The sequence below is a fragment of the Zingiber officinale genome, chromosome 9B, assembly GCF_018446385.1.
Source record: "Zingiber officinale cultivar Zhangliang chromosome 9B, Zo_v1.1, whole genome shotgun sequence".
NCBI classification, from domain to species: domain Eukaryota; kingdom Viridiplantae; phylum Streptophyta; class Magnoliopsida; order Zingiberales; family Zingiberaceae; genus Zingiber; species Zingiber officinale.
In genome coordinates, this window is record NC_056003.1 from 95,636,375 (window position 1) to 95,648,697 (window position 12,323).

General features: G+C 42.3%; 1 non-coding gene across 1 annotated transcript; it reads left to right on the forward strand.

Annotated features, from left to right (window-relative positions):
* The first annotated feature begins 11,965 nt into the window (after positions 1 to 11,965).
* LOC122025816 lies at positions 11,966 to 12,071 on the forward strand. The gene has a single exon (XR_006123842.1). It is a non-coding gene; the product is annotated as a small nucleolar RNA R71 (small nucleolar RNA).
* Positions 12,072 to 12,323: the final 252 nt, after the last annotated feature.

The window sequence follows — 12,323 nt, forward strand, 5'->3', positions numbered from 1 at the left end:
CGATCGTCCAGGTCGGTGTCTCAGACTCTCGCCCCAGTGCTAGTTATAAGTGAGCATGCTCTCACGCCCAACGATCTTTCCAGGTCGGTGTCCTAGACTCTCACCCCAGTGCTGGTTATAAGTGAGCATGCTCTCACACCCAATGACCTTTCCAGGTCGGTGTCCCAGACTCTCGTCCCAGTGCGAGTTATAAGTGAGCATGCTCTCACGCCCAACGACCTTTCCAGGTCGGTGTCCTAGACTCTCTCCCCTGTGCGAGTTATAAGTGAGCATGCTCTCACGCCCAACGATCTTTCCAGGTCGGTGTCCCAGACTCTTGCCCCAGTACGAGTTATAAGCGAGCATGTTCTCACACCCAACGACCTTTCCAGGTCAGTGTCCCAAACTCTCGTCCCAGTGCAAGTTATAAGTGAGCATGCTCTCACGCCCAACGACCTTTGTAGGTCAGTGTCCTAGACTCTCGCCCTAGTGCGAGTTATAAGTGAGCATGCTCTCATGCCTAACGACCGTTCCAGGTTGGTGTCCCAAACTCTCGCCCCAGTGCGAGTTATAAGTGAGCATGCTCTCACACCCAAAGACCTTTCCAGGTCGGTGTCTCAGACTCTCGTTCTAGTGCAAGTTATAAGTGAGCATGCTCTCACGCCCAACGACCTTTCTATGTCGGTGTCCCAGACTCTCGTCCCAGTGCGATGTTGTCTCTCCGCAAGTGTACGGAAATATCACAAGTAATATAAAAGATTATCGTATCCACAGGGACTGGAATAAGCACTAAGAATATCTCAACGCGAATTAGCTAAATAGCAATTCAATGAGTTAACAAGTACAAAGTAAATCTACAAAGGTAAAGATACAAATGAAAGGATAGGAAACAAGAATAAGGGTAATGATAAAGGATGTTCTAGAGATTTTGGTTTTTTGTATGGTTATTCAATGTAAATGATCTACCAAATCTTATTCCTAAATTGTCCATCATTTGTAGAAGGTTATTGGTTCTCTCTTGTAATAGACAACCGACCTAGGACTGAAATCTACACTTAGATTGATCAATTATGAATGAATCTATGTTGTCCTTACACGGGCTTGCCTATCACGTGCGCCCCTCGGATAATCAACATAAGAATTTATCTCTCATCAAACACATCTAGATATAAAGATTAATGCACAAATCTATCCTACCCCTTGAATAACCTAATTTCCCCTTCAAGATGATCCCTCAAACGTCCTTACACGAACATGTTCCTGTCACGAAGATCCCTCAAAAAATTGAATGAGGAATTACCTCTACAAGATCCACAAGATATTCAATCCCTCAATTAAGCATGGTAATTAGGCACAATTACAACATTCCACACAAGATCAAATAGATACAAAACAGGATAAAATCATAGAAATGGAAAATTGGCATATCCACAAGAATTTTACATCAAGATATCCTTAAAAATACTCCCTCCATCCTAGAACAAAAGATCTACTCCATAAATCGAAGAAAGAATCCGAAAGAAAGAAATATTACAAGCATTCTTGATCCCCCAAATCCAAGACAAGAGAAAAAGAAAACTTATCTACAAAGAAGAACGGTCTTCAGATCCAATCCCACGATCTTGGAGTCGAATCGATGAAGATCTTCCCTAGAATCGCCAGAAAATCCCTCCAAGATGAAGGGAAATTTCCCAAATCTCGCTTTCTCCCAAAGGGGAGAAGATCCCCTTTCAATTCATGAAGGAAGCCTTATATAGAGGGAAGGCTTGGGCGCCACACGACCCCGTGGCACGACCGTGTGAGGTTCACATGGCCAGAGCCACTCTCTTCTCTGCCAACCTTACACGGCCGTGTGTGAGACACGGCCGTGACAAACATCTACCATGACCCTCCTGCACGGCCGAGTAGATCTAAACGGCCTAAGCTGCCTCTACCTCTAGAAACCTGGCACGGTCGTGTGGTGCACACGGTCGGCACTCTCTTGCCCACTAAAAAACTCACACGGTCATGTGGTATACACGGCCGAGGCTTCTCTGGTCTCTGGAAAAGTTACATGGTCGTGTGGTGTACACGGCCTAGGCTTCATTGGGCTTTAAAACTTGGCACGACCATGTAAGGTTCACACGGCCAAGCCATCTTCCTTCTCTGCTGCAGCTACACGACCTCTCATCTGTACATGACCTAGGCAACCCCCCATGGCAGGGTCGTGTATGGTTCAGGTAAGGTGTCTTCTTCCATTGCTTCGCTCGCAGATTTGGCCTTGAACATGCATTGTTCACCAAATTCGACTCCTACGTACAGAAAATACACAAAATTAGATCTCCGAACAAAAAGAGTAAATATGCTAAAAGGAAAGCTGGAAGTACAAACATATGTAGACAAAGCATGTGCAAAATATGTGAATGTGCGTCAAAACATGCTAAACAAGTGTATACAATCTATGCACATCACACCCCCAGACTTAAACTTTTGCTTGTCCTCAAGCAAAATGCTGCAATCTAAATTCATATGTTCTACAATATTCTCATATCCCTAATGCATTCTCCTAACTCTATCAAAAGGTTTCATTAGTAAGCATGATCATGAAAACAAGTTAAGCTTGGCTCAAGCATAAGTACCTTGTGCACAGTGCAAATAAAACAACTCAAAACTCTTCAAGTTTCAATCTATGTCCTAGTCAAGTCGTCATCAAATTTGAATTCCTAATGTTTCCACTGATAGACAAGTAACCAGTGATAGGCACTTACTTGCCACACACTTGGTTCATATTCCTCAATCAACCCAAGGTCTCAAAGGCGTGCTCAATCTCAGGAGAAGCTAAGCAGTCATTTCCCCAGTAACCTAACTCGGTCTCAAAGGGGTGACTAGCTAGATTCCACTCACGACAACTCTTTTTTTATATCCCTTATTTACTTTTTTTCCTTTGCTTTTTTTTTCACACTTTTTTTTCATAAGTATTTGCATTGTGCAAATCTTATTCACAAGTGTACTTTTAGCACAAATGTTGGGATATTTTGATCTTTCCAAATGATCTTACATGAGTTGAGCCTCATTCAGTAACCAAAATAAAGTTTGAGAAATCACCATGAAAACCAAGTACTAAACAAACAAGATGAATCATGACTATTTCAATGATATCAACCATTCAAGCATCAAGTCAAAGTGAAGTGAAGATAAGATCCTTAAGGTCAAGCCAAAACTAAAACTCATCTCCATAAAATACTTATCTTATTTCATGCTACCCAAGATAGGGAAAAGAGATACATTAAGCATACTACTAACATCATTTAAAACATCATGAATCTAGATAATGAATGTGCTAACAATTTGCTTTAAGACAAGAAAACATAAAAAAGGAGTTTGATGTTCTCAAGATGTATGCCACAAAAAAGCAAAACAAAATGCAAGACATAAGCAAAAACAAAAACAAACAAAGCAAATCAAATGCATCTAATGCATCCCCCCAGACTTAAACTTTTCATTGTCCCAATGAAAACTAAAAATAATGTGGAGGAGATTTTAAGAGAAGTTACCAAGTGATGAGCTCCAAATGGTTGACATTCATGTTTTTAAAGATACTCCTCCATCCAATACTCACATTCCTCCACAACTTTGAATTCTACAACAATAAGATAGATAAGAAAAATTAAGTAGAGGATACATGTTTATTATAAAGAAAGAATTAAAGACATAAAAGAAAATAAAGAAAATGAACTTGGGTTGCCTCCCAAGAAGCGCTTGTTTAAGGTCATTAGCGACCACCTCATTAGATTCATCTAAATCTTGCTCTTGGAGGGGTAAGACATTTCAACACCCTCCTACCAAGGGCTCTTATTATTGAGGGAGCTTTCAATATAGGAGTTAAAAAATGAAGTATCGCTCTCTCCATCTTCGTCTTCTTTAAAGTTCTTTCGGGTGGTCGAAGATGGTTCAGATTGAGTTTCCAATTATTAGCCCAAGTGAAATCTGCACATGCAAAGAAAATACAAATCTCCCACAAACATATTAGATAAGATAGAGCCATAACCATTTTAAGATAAGCAGAATAAGAAATAAAAACTGAATCACATCCAACAAAGTCAATGATAAGTACCTCTATAAAATTTTCCAAAAGATCACAAGAAATACTAACCTTACTTTGCTGAGAAATACCTAAAATTTCTAAACATGTAGATGTGACTTCCTCTGAATCAAATGATGGTTCTGGCTCAGGTATTGATGATATCAATGATGGTGATTCTTGAGACTCAACCATATCTACATGAGTCCCTACACATTTGTCCACAACATGCTCAATCCTTGCAACTCTTACAACATCTAAGGATTGTGTGGACAAAGGAGGTGATTCTTGAGATGCTGCTTCTATAACACAGCTCCCTACACATTGTTCCATATCAACATCATCAACACAAATATTAAAAAACAAACCAACATCAATATCCTCAATAAGAGAATCAACTATAAGAGGATCAATAACTTCACTTGCAGTTTTAAGTTGATCTACCACATCACATTCATCATCTGAAAATTTAATTTCACTACAACACCCTATAAAATTCGGAGGTAGATCTGAAAACTTATTTACCACTGCATTATCTTCACAATCCTCATCTGAAGAGTCTTCATCTTTATACAAATTCAAAAATCTACACTCAACCTTACCAGTGTCACAGAATTTTTTTAAGTCATAGTTCTCATTGACACCCACTAACCTTTGTGGAAAAGGAACCCTTAGTGAAGGTCTTGGGAAAGGTACTTCTAATTTTCCATATTCCCTTTTAGCTTGTGGAGGAGATTCAACTTGCTTATCTAGTGTTGGTATGATCAATCATTGAGGGAAAGGTACTTATGGCATTTGGGAAGCTCCTGGAATAATGGAACTGAGTTCATGTGGTCTTCTATTGTTCTTCTTCTCAATTCTATACATGTCCTTCTTCAGAAGTTCTTCATGATTTTTTTCAATTCTCAACCCTGTTGGTGCAACCTTAGGTCAAGGTTGACCTGGTTGACCAGACTCGAGTTGACTTGACTCGAGTTGTGTTTTGATGTTTGACGAGTTATGTTTGAAATGTTTGACGTGAACAGAAAAGTTGTATCTTGATGATTGACAAGGATACAAGCTTGGGAGATTGTGGGTGCAACCCGTGGTCAAGGTTGACCTGGTTGACCCGAGGTGAGTTGACCAGACATCTGGTGAAAAGTCCAAGCAGGGAGCTTGGCACGGGAAAAGTCCAAGTATGGAGACTTGGCACGGAGTAGTCCAAGTATGGGAACTTGGCAAGTGGAAGTCGGAGAGGGCTCGGTAGCTCGTTCTCTGGACCGGATGTGGAAAGTCCTGGTGAGTGAAGCCAGGCAGACAGATAAGTCCTGGTAAGTGAAGCCAGGCAGTGGGAAAGTCCTGGTGAGTGAAGCCAGGCAGTTGTGAAAACCCTAGTGAGTGAAGCTAGGTGAAAGTCCTGGTGAGTGAAGCCAGGCAGTGGGAAAGTCCTGGTGAGTGAAGCCAGGCAGTGGGAAAGTCCTGGTGAGTGAAGCCAGGTAGTTGGAAAGTCCTGGTGAGTGGAGCCAGGTGAAAACCCTAGTGAGTGAAGCTAGGTGAAAGTCCTGGTGAGTGAAGCCGGGCAAGGGAAAATCCAGATGGATCAAGGGTGATCGGACATCTGGTGTTGAGAAGGTCAAGTAGGTCAAGGGAGTGACCTGATACTTGACACAAAGAGAAAAGTCCAAGTGGGTCAAAGGGATTGACCAGACACTTGGTGGGGAGTCTTAGCAGGTCAAGGGAGTGACCGGATGCTAAGCATGATGTACCAAGAGGTCAAGGTTGACCGGATATTGGTTTGGACTTGGTTTGGGCAAAAACCAAGACCTGGATCGGTCTGCAGACCGATCAGAAAGCGATCAGTGTGCCTCTGTGAGCTTACTGATCGGGATCCGATCAGAGCTTGATCGGTCCCGGGACCGATCAGACGCATGCAGAGTTGGGCAACTCTCTGTGAAAGCATTCTGATCGGTCTGGGGACCGATCAGTATAGAGCCTGATCGGTCCCCACGACCGATCAGATCAGCCCCCGACCGATCAGGGTGATGCCTGATCGGTCTGGCCCTAGCCGTTGAGAGACAACGGCTAGATTCTTCTGCTGTCTTTGGCCTCTATTCTTCTCGCAGGTGGAAGCAGGCTATAAAAGGGCTGAGGGCTTCTACAGTGGAGTCTCTCTCTTACTCTTCTTCTTCTTCTCTGTTCCTTCTTGCTGCTACTATTTCTCTAAGCTTCGCGTGAGCTTCCTTTCGGCTGGGTTCCTGCTGTTGTAGGCGTCGCTTGAAGCTGCTGTTTCATCCAGTCGAAGAGAAGGCAAGTAAGCGAAGGTTTTACAGTTGTATTGTATTTTGCTTCTTGCTGTACTTGTACTCCTTCTTGCTGTTGTAAGTTTTTGTGGCGAGGTTTCTCCACCCATAAGGAGTTTATATTAGCCGGTTTTCCGGGGACTCATCCACCGACGGATTGATAGGCTTCGTCCACCATACGGACACGCCGAGGAGTAGGAGTATCATCTCCGAACCTCGTTACATCTTCGTGTTGAGGTTTGCTTTTCTTTTTCCGTTTCTATTTGTTATTTCCGCTGCACTAACCCTAATCGTAGGAAGAAACAAAAGAATTTGAGGTCGGCTATTCACACCCCCCCTCTCTAGCCGCGTCCATCGATCCTAACAAGTGGTATCAGAGCGAGGTCGCTCTTCGTTGGATCAACACCCGGGGGAGCACGAGCTAGAGAATGGAGTTATTTGGAGAAGACGTCACAATTCCACCTTTCTACGATCGCGATGACTTCGCGTTTTGGAAGGTAAGAATGAAGTACTTTCTTATGACTAACCTTGAAAATTGGAGTTATGTTCAATTATGTTTCAAGCCTCCGATGGACAAGAAAGGAGAAACCCTAGAGAAGAAGGAGTGGACCAAGGAACAAGTCCACCAATCCCTAGTCAACGATGAGGTATTGAAAATTTTTGAATTTTCTTTACCTAATGATGTTTTGTGTAGGATAGGTGGATATAACGATGCCAAGGAGTTGTGGAACAACTTGGCAAAGTTCCATGAGGAGAACTCCACTTCAAGTCATGAAGAGGAGTCAAGTGAGCCAAGTAGCTCACTTCATGGAGGAATGGATTTAGAAGTTGAGGGCCACTCAACATCTAAAGAAGAAGAGGAGGAGAGTTCTTCTTCAAGTTCAGAGCAAGAAGAAGAAGCTTCTACCTCCGGAAGGGATGAAGGAGAGAGCGTTCATCCATCCTCAACTCTAGGTAACTCAAGCCATTTAGTTTCTAGCAAATTACACATAATGTGCTTTGAGTGTAGGGAATTTGGACATTACAAGAGTAAATGTCCAAAGAGGGTTAGAAAGACTCCACCGGCGCCAAAGGTCAAGGAAGCCGGAGTCCCAACACGCAAGGGCAAGGAGCACGTGGTGTGCTTCCAATGCAAGCGAAGGGGACACTATAGGAGTCAATGTCCGAGGGGGAGGCAACCTCACAAGGACAAGAGACCGAGCACGTCAATAGGGGGAGCGAAGGCAAACCCTAAGGTAACATTTAAGTCTCACTCTTGCAATAAGACACATGCTAGTAGTTTTGTTGCAATTGTTAATAATGATAAGCATGTTAACTTTAGGAACCAATATATGTGCTTAGGTGCTAAACATGTTAGCCTAGGTAAGGACAACACTAGAAATGTCAATCCTAGGATTAACTCATCTAAGGTTAGGGAGAACCTAGGTAGAAATCCCAAAACAACTAGACATATGCCTAGGAGTACCTCAAAGAACAATGACAAATTAAAACTTGAGGTATTAGAAAAGGAGAATCAAGTCTTGAGGTCAAGACTTGACACTTTAGAAAAGACCCTTAAAAATTTAGAGAAGTCAACTCTAGGGTCTAAGGGTCAAAAACCCAAGTCCAAGGACATGAAAGGTTTGGGTCACAAACCTAAGTCCCAAGTGGTCAAACCCACTTATCACAATGTTCCATTCGATTATGGAACAAAATCTAGGGCTAGGAAGACCATCACCACGGTCACAAGGGGAGTCACCTCTAGGGTTGATCTTGATGAGTCCCAAATGACTAAGGTTTTAAAGCCTAGGAGGGTCATTAGGAGGGTTGCTAGGGAAGTCATCCCTAGTGAATATTTAGTGAACCCAATGAGCTCCAATAGGTATTGGGTTCCTAGGAGCGTGATTCCATCACGTTAGATGGTTTAAGGTATGCCAACCTTACTTGAATAGGTAGTTAACCTAATCATGGCAAAAGGTGGCACTTTAGGAATTTTCAAGGTGTGATCAAGCCTTGAAAATGAAATTAAGGATTATTCCTAAGGTGATTAGAATGTGCCAACTACATTTGAGGAGTTCTCTTAGGTCAGTTTAATTGGCACATAGTGATCTAAACATCCTTGGTATATGATTTTAGGTCTATTACTCTTAGGAATATAGAACCAATGGCAAAATGATCAAAATTATCAAAAATGGCAACTAAGGCTGGAATTAGGTATTTTCTATACCTTTATGTGCTATTTGCCATATATTGTTTGCCATAAGCCATGTCATGACATCATATTTATTTTATGATCATTTAAAATGTCATGATAATGCTTAGGTTAGTTAAATGTCATGCTTTATTTAAGTTTCATACTTTATGTCATGACATCATGACATTGGCACATGTTTCCATTTATGATACAATTATATGCCATGTCATCATCTTGTGCATTAATGATCGATGAAATTGATTTAAGGACTAAAACACAATTTGATATGGAGATCAAATTGTTATTTAGAAAAATGCATGAGAACTTAGATTAAGCTAACCTAAACCCATATCTCACATCAAAATTGACTTGGATGTGTTTGATACACCTTAGATGTGTGTGAGATATTAGGATGATGAGTTAGGATCAAGGTGCATAGTTCTTGTACCTAGATGAGCCTAATTCGAAATTGGAGGATTATAGGGAAAATTTGTGTACAAGTCATGTACATTTAGCCCTAAGATTATGATCCTAAATTGAAGGGTTTAAAATCATTTCAAAATTGATTTGAAAAACCTTGATGAAGCTTTTCTAGTGATAGCATTCATCATTGAGCAAGTTGATACAAAGTTGAGTTAAACTTGAACTATTTCAAAGTTTTTCGAACTTTGTATCAAGTTTTGAAAATGGAATTTATTTTCATCGAAAATTATTTTTCCGTGATAATATATGTTATGAGGAATGTATCCTCAAAATTTTACAATTTTTGAAATTTTCTGTGATTTTCTAGAGGTTTCTGAATTTCGGGAGAAGAAAAATTCAGAAATCAGAAATCAGAGGTCGTGGACCGATCAGGAGGTTCCCTGATCGGTCCAGGTCTGTGTGATCGGTCACTGGACCGATCCAGAGGGAGCCTGATCGGTCTGGTGACCGATCAGGGCGTGCCAAATTGTTGAAATTCGACTGGTTGTCTAAAATTTCAGCTCGGGAGTTGGTATTTTGAAGGTTTGAAACTCTCCAAGACATGGTTGGTGCAATGGTCAAGGGGGAGTTGACCTTTAGGGGGAATTTTACCTATTAGTCAAGGGGAGTTGACTTTTAGGGGGAGTTTTTACTCCTAAAGACTTGAGTGATATGGGATTATCACTAAGTTAATTGTTGGACCTTAGTATCAAGGGGGAAATTAAGAGTTTCAATGAAAGGTATGGGACTTTCATTAGGAAGAAACTCTTGACCTTGATTCACTCTTTTTGATGTGTGTCAAAAAGGGGGAGAATGTCTCATTGGAGTTTGAGGAGAATGGAGAATGTCTAGAGAATGTTCAGGGAAGAACATTGGAAAACCCAAGTTAGGTTATCGGGTTAACATAACTTGATTATGGGTTTGATTATGGGTTTTGTCAAACATCAAAAAAGGGGAGATTGTTGGTGCAACCTTAGGTCAAGGTTGACCTGGTTGACCAGACTCGAGTTGACTTGACTCAAGTTGTGTTTTGATGTTTGACGAGTTATGTTTGAAATGTTTGACGTGAACAGAAAAGTTGTATCTTGATGATTGACAAGGATACAAGCTTGGGAGATTGTGGGTGTAACCCGTGGTCAAGGTTGACCTGGTTGACCCGAGGTGAGTTGACCAGACATCTGGTGAAAAGTCCAAGCAGGGAGCTTGGCACGGGAAAAGTCCAAGTATGGAGACTTGGCACGGAGTAGTCCAAGTATGGGAACTTGGCAAGTGGAAGTCGGAGAGGGCTCGGTAGCTCGTTCTCTGGACCAGATGTGGAAAGTCCTGGTGAGTGAAGCCAGGCAGACGGATAAGTCCTGGTGAGTGAAGCCAGGCAGTGGGAAAGCCCTGGTGAGTGAAGCTAGGTGAAAGTCCTGGTGAGTGAAGCCAGGCAGTGGGAAAGTCCTGGTGAGTGAAGCCAGGCAGTTGGAAAGTCCTGGTGAGTGAAGCCAGGTGAAAACCCTAGTGAGTGAAGCTAGGTAAAAGTCCTGGTGAGTGAAGCCGGGCAAGGGAAAATCCAGATGGATCAAGGGTGATCGGACATCTGGTGTTGAGAAGGTCAAGTAGGTCAAGGGAGTGACCTGATACTTGACACGAAGAGAAAAGTCCAAGTGGGTCAAAGGGATTGACCGGACACTTGGTGGGGAGTGTTAGCAGGTCAAGGGAGTGACCGGATGCTAAGCATGATGTACCAAGAGGTCAAGGTTGACCGGATATTGGTTTGGACTTGGTTTGGGCAAAAACCAAGACCTGGATCGGTCTGCAGACCGATCGAGGATCGATTTGTGCCCTGAGCTTGATTGATCGGCCCGGGACCGATCAGCGAGCTTTGATCGGTCCCGGGACCGATCAGGTACGCATGCAGAGTTGGGCAACTCTCGTGAAAGCATTCTGATCGGCGGGACCGATCAGCATAAACTGATCGGTCCCCTGGCCGATCGGATCAGTGACGATCGGGGTGATTCTCGATCGGTCAGCCGCTGAGAGACAACGGCTAGATTCTTCTGCATCTTTGGCCTCTGTTCTTCTCGCGGTGGAAGCGGGCTATAAAGGGCCGAGGGCTTCTACGGTGGAGTCTCTCTTACTCTTCTTCTTCTTCTGCTCCTTCTTGCTGCTACTATTTCTCTAGAGCTTTGCTGAGCTCCTTCCTAAGCTTCGCGTGAGCTTCCTTTCGGCTGGGTTCCTGCTGTTGTAGGCGTCACTTCATCCAGTCGAAGAGAAGGCAAGTAAGCGAAGGTTTTACAGTTGTATTGTATTTTGCTTCTTGCTGTACTTGTACTCCTTCTTGCTGTTGTAAGTTTTTGTGACGAGGTTTCTCCACCCATAAGGAGTTTATATTAGCCGGTTTTCTGGGGACTCATCCACCGACGGATTGATAGGCTTCGTCCACCTTACGGACACGCCGAGGAGTAGGAGTATCATCTCCGAACCTCGTTACATCTTCGTGTTGAGGTTTGCTTTTCTTTTTCCGTTTCTATTTGTTATTTCCACTGCACTAACCCTAATCGTAGGAAGAAACGAAAGAATTTGAGGTCGGCTATTCACACCCCCCCTCTCTAGCCGCGCCCTTCGATCCTAACAAACCCAACATCATCACACTTTTCACTAGATCTTGTCTGCGAAGAAGGGGGATCTTCTTTAAACCAATTTGAAATAATACTTTCAATCTTTGCCCCTAAATGTTTGAACTCCCCGTTCTGTGACTTGTGATTTGCAAAACTCATAGATGGTTGAGTTACAATTTGTTTGATAGGATCTATAGCATTTATGGCTTGCACTTCTTGAATGTTTGAGGGAGATTTCATCCAACTTATGTTTGACCATTCATGGAGGTTCAATGTCACTTGATCAATTAACATATATGCTTCATCTGCACTTTTATCCATAAAAGAACCTCCAGCTGATGAATCCAATATACTCTTGTCTGAGAAAGAAATTCCCCCATAGAATATGTGTAGAATCAACCATTTTTCAAAACCATGATGAGGGCACTGTCTTTGAAGACTCTTGAATCTATCTCATGCTTCAAACAATGATTCTCCATATGCCTGAGCAAAATTTGTTATGCAATTCCTGATATACACTGTTCTACTTGGAGGGGAAAATGATTCAAAAATTGCTTCTCCAATTGTTCCCAACTTATAATGCTTTGAGGATGGAGAGAATATAACCAAGTCCTTGCTTTATCTTTGATACTGAAAGGAAATGACAATAATTTAACTGCATTTGCTGACACTCCTTCACATTTCACCATATCACAAATCTCTAAAAATATTTCAAGATGCAGATAAGGACTTTCTGATACTTCTCCTCCAAATTTGTGACCTTGTAT